The sequence below is a fragment of the Phocoena phocoena genome, chromosome 21 (genome assembly GCF_963924675.1).
Source record: "Phocoena phocoena chromosome 21, mPhoPho1.1, whole genome shotgun sequence".
NCBI lineage: Eukaryota > Metazoa > Chordata > Mammalia > Artiodactyla > Phocoenidae > Phocoena > Phocoena phocoena.
This window is the reverse complement of record NC_089239.1, coordinates 23795072-23802541: the sequence shown is the minus strand read 5'-3', so window position 1 is coordinate 23802541 and position 7470 is coordinate 23795072.

Here is a 7470-nt window from a genome sequence, read left to right as displayed (position 1 = left end):
TGCTGTTCTGGACAAATACCGCCTATCACTCTGCAATTTCCTTTGGCGTTTTCCCAAAGTGAATTTTGACCGTACCACTGACACTGTATTGAAGTCACATGATTCCACATTTGGTGAAAACCTGTCTGGATATTTTTTGTGATGCAGAAAGACAGAAGTTTTATTTTTGCTTTGCTTTATTTTTGGTTCTGTTGATCTACATAATTTAAAACCAAGTTAAACTAATAAAGTGTATATCTAACAGAAAAATTTCTTTATGATGCAGTAACACTGACAGGAAAAATAGCTGACACTTAGCTCTTGTTGTATGCCAGGTACTGTTCTGGAGAATTTGTGTTAATTCCTTTAATCTTCAAACGACCGCGAATTATTATGTTGTACAGATGAGGAAAGGGAAGCCAGGTACAAACCCAGGCTGTTGGGCTCCAGAAGGACAAATTTTTTTTTTTTTTTTAGAAGATGTTGGGCGTAGGAGTTTATTAATTAATTTATTTATTTTTGCTGTGTTGGGTCTTCGTTTCTGTGCGAGGGCTTTCTCTAGTTGTGGCAAGCGGGGGCCACTCTCCATCGCGGTGCATGGGCCTCTCACTATCGCGGCCTCTCTTGTTGCAGAGCACAGGCTCCAGACGCGCAGGCTCAGTAGTTGTGGCTCACGGGCCTAGTTGCTCCGCGACATGTGGGATCCTCCCAGAGCAGGGCTCGAACCCGTGTCCCCTGCATCAGCAGGCAGATTCTCAACCACTGTGCCACCAGGGAAGCCCCAGAAGGGCATTTTTTGGGATGTTGTTTTCTTTTAGAAATTGTCCAGAAAATACCTGGTCGTAAGGAAGAGACATGAATCCTGGAGTTATTTTGGTAGAGAAATAGGAGGAAGAGGTGAATAATTATCTCAGAGATCAGAAGATGATACCCTTGTTTGTTAGGAATTGTAAAAGTTCTGTTAAAAAAAAAACAGATAGAGGAGCCGCCAGAGCAGAATATCCAAAGAGACTAAGCCTTCTTAGTTTTAGAAGCAACCCTCATGTAAAAGTCCTCCATATTCTACATTCAATACCACTTTTTGATGTATTATTGAAAAGTGTTGCAAAGATTTTGTACCTGAATTCACTTATCTACTCACTCATTCAAATATTTTTTATTCAGCTTTACATATATATATATATATATATATATATATATATATATACACACACACACACACACACACACACACACACACACATTCTTTTTTAAAATACCCTTTTCCATTATGGTTTATCATAGCAGCAGTATTCACAACAACCAAGACATGGAAACAACCTCAATGTCCATCGACAGATGAATGGATAAAGCTGATGTGGTTACATATATACAATGGAATACTACTCGGCTGTAAAAAAAAGAATGAAATAATGCCATTTGCAGCAACATGGATGCAACTCAAGATTATCATCCTAAGTGAAGTAAGTCATTCCACAAATATTTACCAAGCGCCACCTGTGGGGCCGATGTCAGTCTAGGCGGCAGTGATGCATTTGGGAGCAGACACAGAGCTGACCTCGAGCAGGTTGCAGGCAGGTGGGGCAGCAGCAGCAATAAACATCCGAAACGGATGGTGTGCCGGAGGGCGCCATGGAAGGAAGGAAGGGCAGCGCAGCGTAAGGGAGATTTGGAATCCCCGGAGAGCGGACAGGTTTCCTAATGGTGGCTGGGATAAGCCTTTTAGAGAAGGTTAGATTTGAGCTTAGACTTGAAGGAGGTCAGGACGTTAGCTTTCCTCTGTCTAGGGGAAGGCTGTTCCCAGCGGAGGGAATTGCTAAAGCAAGAGCACCCCAACACGTTGGAAAAACAGCAAGGAGGCCCCCAAGACTGGGCAAGGGGGAGAGATGAACTCCAAGAGGGAGCAGGGAACCAGAATGCTGTGGGCTTTGTAGGTTGTTTGGGGGCCTTGGCTTTTACTCTGAGTGAACTGGAAAAGCATGACAGGGTTTGCCACGGTCTAACTGAGATTTACAAAGACTGCGCTCGCTGCTGTGTTGAGAAGAGATTACAGAGAGAGAGACAAGACTTGGGTCAAAGAGATTGTTAGGACACGAGCGCAGTAACCAGGCTGGAGATAACGGGGACTCTACCATTGCAGGGGAGGAGGTGAGAAGTGTTCAGATATGAATGTGTTTTGAAGTTGGAGCCGGAAGGATTTCCTTATATTGGATTTGGGTTGAGAGAAAACTCAGGACCCAGGATTGGACCCCCTGGCTTTTGACTTGAGCGATTGACGTGGTTGCCATGAGGATGAAGGGGAAAGTTGTGGGTGGAGCAGGTTTGGGGGTTTGCACCTGTTGATGTTGACACGTCAGGTAGACATCTGAATGTCAAACAGGCCGTTAGATTATACAGGTGTGGTGTTTGGAAGGGAAGTATGGGCTGGAAATATAAATCGCTCCCATGAATACTTGTCTACAAGTAATTCATCTAGTTTACAATTGGGCATAATTTTTATATTGAGAGCACTTAGGAATTCATATAAAGTGATAACTTTTAAAATCTATAAAACATCTCAAGTAAATAAAATATTTGTAGATTCTAAGTTTAATAATCATACGGACATAATGTGTTTTATAAATATTTTATAAATATCCCCAACGTTCATATGTTGAAGTTCTAACCCCCAGTATCTCAGAATGCGACTGTGTTTAGAGATGGGCCTTTAACGAGGTAATTAAGGTAAAATGAAGGTATGGGGTGGGCCTTAATCCAATATGATTGGCATCCTTCTAAGAAGAGATTAGGACACAAACACATGTGCAGGGAAGCACATATGAAAACACAAGGAGAAGATGGCCATCTACAAGCCAAAGAGAGAGGCCTCAGAAGAAGCCAACCCTGTCGACACCTTGATCTGAGACTTCTAGCTTCCAGAATGGTGAGAAAATAAATTTCTCTGTTCAATACCCAATCTGTGGTTCTTTATTAGGTATTAGTAAAATAATACACTAGATATCTAATTGAATTTGAAATAATATTGTAGTTTCATTTTCGTATTTTTACGGCAGTTAGTTTTTTCTTGTTTTTAATTTCACAGCATTTTGTAAGCACTGAATCTGGGCGTTGAGCCTGAGGCCGAAATGGCACTGGGGGTGAGAAGGCTTTGAGACAAGGCTTGGAAGTTTAGACTTTCCTCAGAAGAGGATGGACTTCCCTGGTTTTTGATGTGTATCTGTAGGGATGATACCTTGATGTTCTCTTTATTTTCAAGTTCTGTCTTTTCACTCTTTTCCTGTCTGGGTGTTGCCTTTCACAGGAAGAGGGAGGGAAACAATTACTTTTTAACTCCTTTCAGAATAAGGCTTTATTAGCATATGTATCTCACCAAAGGCTAGGAGAGTCATTGTAATTTAATATAGTTTATTATCCGGGTGTCGATTTAAATTTGTTAGTGGGCAAGATACTGTGAAAACAGTTGTTAGGAGATTGAACTTAGTGCGATTAAAAGCCAGGCAGCTGGGGTGCAGCATGTTTCTGCCTGTTCACTACTCACAGGTAAACAGATCGAGTCACTCGGTAATGTGCTAAGTATCCTCATCTGATCAGTGTTGTAGAGCCACGAAAGAGAATATGGTCAGCTGGGATCCGTGCCCGGAATTGGCCTTGCAAAGATATGAGGGTCCGGAAAACTGGCCCCGAACTGCTGGTGACATCGGATATTCCTTGAAGGGAGGATAAAATAAAACTTTCTCATTCCCTCTCAGAGATAAGGCTTAGAATGGAACCAGCTGGTGGAGATAGCGCTCACCAGTGGGAGTCTCGGCTCCCTGCGGGCCAGGAGTGAAGCACCCAGTAGTAGCTTCCAGAACATTCCCTGGAGCGCAGCACACAGAAAGTCTTGACTATATTGGCTAAATAAATTGATCTGATATTTTTCTTAGGAGTGAGCTTTGTTAGGAGGTAGGGGGAAAGAGCCTAGAATGTAAGATCACCACTTTCCTAGTAAAACTAGCAAAACTAACATCCTAATGAAAATTAAATAAATCTAGAATGAGAATCCAAAGTCCAGAATCAAAGGTTAGAGCCAGAAGAGAACCTCTAGGTGGAGAGGGACCCCCGGGCTCCCTTCTTCGTAAAGGTTTCGCTTCTGCTGGGGTTCTCTTATGTCACTGGGCTCTGTTGCCGACCCTGACCCCAGGGCTGTACGTACTTGAAAGTTCTTGCCCAAGCCTGGGCACCACTGCCTTCTCCGTGTTCCCGTTAATACAGCTACAGCAGACTGGGCCCTTCAAACAGGGTTCTAGAAGGTGAAGCAGATGAAGAAGAAAACACTGTACATGTGAACATTGAAACAGGCTTACTTTCAAAGGCTGAGCTCATTCCTCTCCATCTCCAAAGACCTGGCACAAACCGGGTCAGCCCGTCTGCGTTGTCGAGTCCCAGCTCCTGGCTTATCTTCCGAGAACGTACTCACCCATCAAGATCGTGGCCCCGAAAACCAGGTCCCTTTCTTTGTCCTATCTGAGGCTCTCCCTCCAAATTCCAGGTTCAAATTTGAGGCTCCCTCCCCTGATGACTGACCTGCGGCCCCCGTTACTCTTTCTCCAGTGAGCCCTCCATCCTTAGAAGCAGAGGGGTGCCCTGTACAGCACAAGCACCCGCATCAACACCACAAGCCAGAGTAGCATCGAAGGGCATCTATCGACCACAGCCACGGGAGGACCAGCCAGCTCTGTTCCATGTCACACGCGGACCCCAACACATACGGAGGTAGAGAGGAAAGAAAACAGCTCAGTGACAGACAGCTGTGGCCACCCAAGAAACTGGCTTTGCCTACTTTACAGTTCAACCCCCAGCCTGCTGTGCGTTTATGATATTTGAGCTGGTAACCTGAGGATTGAAGCGGAGAGATTGTGTCTTTAAAGCGGTCGCAGGAATGTCAAAAAGCAAGTAGCAACTCTGTTTTAATGGTTTTTCACAGGGAGCAGGCAACCTGACCTCCAGTACCACATCCTGCATGTGTCCTTGTGTCCTGAGTCAGGTCCCGCTTCCTGGGAAGGAGAAGGCTGTCTCCGGAGAGCAGGTGGGTCCACTTCTTTCTTTCCTGGTTGGGGTCTTGGATGTAAAACTCTCAAAACAATGAAACGAAATTGAGTTATTTGTAGTGAGGTGGATGGATCTAGAGTCTGTCATACAGAGTGAAGTAAGTCAGAAAGAGAAAGACAAATACCGTATGCTAACACATATATATGGAATCTAAGAAAAAAAAAGGGTCATGAAGAACCTAGGGGTAAGACGGGAATAAAGACACAGACCTACTAGAGAATGGACTTGAGAATATGGGGAGGGGGGAGGGTAGGCTGTGACCAAGTGAGAGAGTGGCATGGACATATATACACTACCAAATGTAAAATAGCTAGCTAGTGGGAAGCAGCTGCATATCACAGGAAGATCAGCTCGGTGCTTTGTGACCACCTAGAGGGGTGGGATAGAGAGGGTGGGAGGGAGACACAAGAGGGAGGAGATATGGGGATATATGTACATGTATACCTGATTCACTTTGTTTTAAAGCAGAAACTAACACACCGTTGTAAAGCAATTATACTCCAATAAAGATGTTAAAACAAACAAAAAAAACCAGTGCTGGCCTCTCACACCTGTCATTCCCGCAGCCGGTTTGTGGGTTTTCCTGGGCCTTTCTGGAGCTGTCATTGGCTAACAGATGCCAAATGGTTTCATGTTATAATCCCCCCTCCACCAACTTTTCCATCAGCACGACACCCACCTTTGTAATGGGCCCCACCTTGCCGTTGCCCAAGCATGAGCTACTGAACTGAAAACTCAACTTCATGATTTAGTGCACAGGGTGGTTTTTTTCCCTAAGAAATGTATCTGATCTTGGCCAGGTTTTAGTTTGTCATTATGCTGCATGTAATATTCTTAGATTAATCTTCCTTCCCACTCTCTTAGCTTTGGTTTACATTAAGTCATGCCTTGTTCAAAAATACTTTATTCATATTCTGAATACTAATATTTCAGATAGACATGGACAATCTCTTTGAAATGGGTCAGAGAGTCTGTATTTGGCCAGGTAAGGGGTTGAGGAGAAATATCTTCCTGTCATATGTAAGATATAGAAAGTGCTTCTCTGAGTCTTAGTTTAGTTTTGTTTTTTTTTAAAGGATGACTTGGGCTATACTTGAGACTTGTTGAGCGTTTGAGTCCGTCTTAGGATAGATCTTGGTTTTCTCGTCACCTGGCACTTTTATCTTTTACTACTTCCTGTCTCAGTTTTACTCGGTGCAGGGCAAAAAAAAGTGTCACAAAACTTTAACACAAAAACATTAGTCAGGGCTTCCCTGGTGGCGCCGTGTTTGAGAATCCGCCTGCCGATGCAGGGGACACGGGTTCGTGCCCCGGTCCGGGAAGATCCCACATGCCGTGGAGCGGCTGGGCCTGTGAGCCATGGCCACTGAGCCTGCGCATCCGGAGCCTGTGCTCCGCAGCGGGAGAGGCCACAACAGTGAGAGGCCCGCGTACCGCAAAAAAAAACATTAGTCAGAGACGAACTCTGTTCTTCGCCAAAACCTAGGAGAGAAGGGAGGTTCAGTATTTGGATTTTTCTCCTTTTTCTTCCTGGAAAGAGCTCTTCTCTGGAAACAGCTCAAGACCACTGACTGTTCTTAATCCCACCTGTCTTTGAATCTTTGTGACTTTTAGTCTAAATGAAGTAGATGTCCTTGACTTTCAGTTCAGTTTCTAAATGGGGAAACCATGTGCAGAGCCCCTCTGCGGGGCTTTTTGGTATTTTAACCTTTTGTTCTCTCCTAGATGATGACAGTTCCTCAGTGAGTCTTGACAATAATTTCTAAATTAGCCTTGTCCGAACTTGTGCTCGGTAATCTCAGGTATTTAATTGTGAGTGTCACAGATTCCTAGCATTTCCAGTGCAGGTGTCAGATTAAAAAAGACAGTTTGACATCCTTGTGGCATGGGTCATTTTAGTCATTTTCCACACCAGGAGTGAGGTAATTAATATTGTTCCCTCACTGCAGGGCTAGAGTAGTGACTTTGTAAATGTGACACTTCCATATCTGGACTGTGTGGCACGTTCTACCGGCTATTTATCTAATGTGGGACCACAGAGGGTACCATGCTTAGAAAGCCATACCGTGGAAGGCAGTGAGATAATTCTATCAAGAAGCGGCATAGCCAAAGCTAATACACAGTCCTGTCTGCTGAAATGTTTATTTTGCATAATTCTTGAAAAGTGAACGGAAACCATGCTTTTAAATTGGATTAAGAGAGATTGTGTTCTGGGAGAAACCAGATGCGTGGTGTTTCAAGGAGAAGAGTTTGGAGCTTAGAGTCAGATTTGTTGTTGTTCATCTTCTTACAAATTGCTTCCCAAAGCTCACGGCTGGTTTTGAAATCTATTGGAGCTCTGGACGGAGTAGGAGAAGAATCAACCATGCGAAACAGAGATTTCTGGGTACCGATTCCGAA